The sequence below is a fragment of the Bos taurus genome, chromosome 10 (genome assembly GCF_002263795.3).
Source record: "Bos taurus isolate L1 Dominette 01449 registration number 42190680 breed Hereford chromosome 10, ARS-UCD2.0, whole genome shotgun sequence".
NCBI lineage: Eukaryota > Metazoa > Chordata > Mammalia > Artiodactyla > Bovidae > Bos > Bos taurus.
Window position 1 is genome coordinate 67,012,924 of NC_037337.1, and position 1,717 is coordinate 67,014,640.

The window sequence follows — 1,717 nt, forward strand, 5'->3', positions numbered from 1 at the left end:
TGAAGTTATTGATAATTCTCCTGGCAATCTTGATTCCAGCTTGTGCTTCCTCCAGCCCAGCGTTTCTCATGATGTACTCTGCATATAAGTTAAATAAGCAGGGTGACAATATACAGCCTTGACATACTCCTTTCACTATTTGGAACCAGTCTGTTGTTCCATGTCCAGTTCTAACTGTTACTTCCTGACCTGTATACAGATTTCTCAAGAGGCAAGTCAGGTGGTCTGGTATTCCCATCTGTTTAAGAATTTTCCAGAGTTTGTTGTGGTCTGCATAGTCAATGGCTTTGGCATAGTCAATAATGCAGAAGTAGATGCTTTTCTGTAACTCTCTTGCCTTTTTGACGATCCAGCGGATGTTGGCAATTTAATCTGGTTCCTCTGCCTTTTCTAAATCCAGCTTGAACATCTGGAAGTTCATGGTTCATGTACTGTTGAAGCCTGGCTTGGAGAATTTTGAGCATGTGAGATGAATGCAATTGTGTGGTAGTGAGCATTAGTTGGCATCACCTTTCTTTGGGATTGGAATGAAAACTGATCTTTTCTAGTCCTGTGGCCACTGCTGAGTTTTCCAAATGTTCTAGCATATTGAATGCAGCACTTGCACAGCATCATCTTTTAGGATTTGAAATAGCTGAACTGGAATTCCATCATCTCCACTAGCTTTGTTTGTAGTAATGCTTCCTAAGGCCCATTTGACTTTGCATTCCAGGATGTCTGGCTCTAGGTGAGTGATCACACCATCATGATTATCTGGGTCATGAAGATCTTTTTTGTATAGTTCTTCTGTGTATTCTTGCCATCTTTTCTTAATATCTTCTGCTTCCATTAGGTCCGTACCATTTCTGTCCTTTATTGAGCCCATCTTTGCATGAAATGTTCCTTTGGTATCTCTAATTTTCTTGAAGAGGTCTCTAGTATATACGTATGTGTGTGTATATCACATATGCACACATAATATATATTTTAAATTATTATTAAAGTGAAAATTAATACAAAAAATTCAAATATTTAATTCTTTTTTTTTCAAGTATCTAATTCTAATTTGAAGGGTAGAGGGGGACGAAAAAAAGAAGAAAAGCGTATGGGAAAACAGTTGATTTATTTCTCAGAATCTTGACATCCAATGCTAATTTGCCTCTAGCATTAAATCCAACTTGAAAAGGCTAACAAGGCGCCTAAAAAGTGCTTGTGAGCCTCTTCTGTGTTTTGTACAGTGCCTATTTGTAAGTTTTGTGGACAGAAAACAAGAGTTGGTGTGGGGTTATTTTACTTTGTAGAACTTAAAATGCCGGTTCTCCTCTTCCTGCCATATCTCTCAGATGTAATAGGCAGGATCTCAAGATTTAGGCTCTGTGACGTGGATTTCGGGCTGAGTCTCCTCTCTCTGGCATCAGAACACCCTACCTGAGTCTTGGACGGAGTCGGCACCAATATCTCTTCAGACTTTGCCGCAGAAAACCGTGGACCGCTAGGACAAACAGCCAAAGAACACGCCCGCTGGATACCAAATCCGGGATCCGGGGGCGGGGCGAGCCTGGGCCCCGACCCTCGGCGAAGCCAGTAACTCGGCACTGGAGCGGGAGGGGCGGGGCGAGCCCTGCAGGCGACCTCGTGATTGGCACGCAGGCTCCCGCTCCCGGTGAGGCTACCCCTATCTCTAGCCTGCTGGAGCGCTAGGCTAGTGCGGATCTACAAAGTTTGTCCGCTCCGGGGC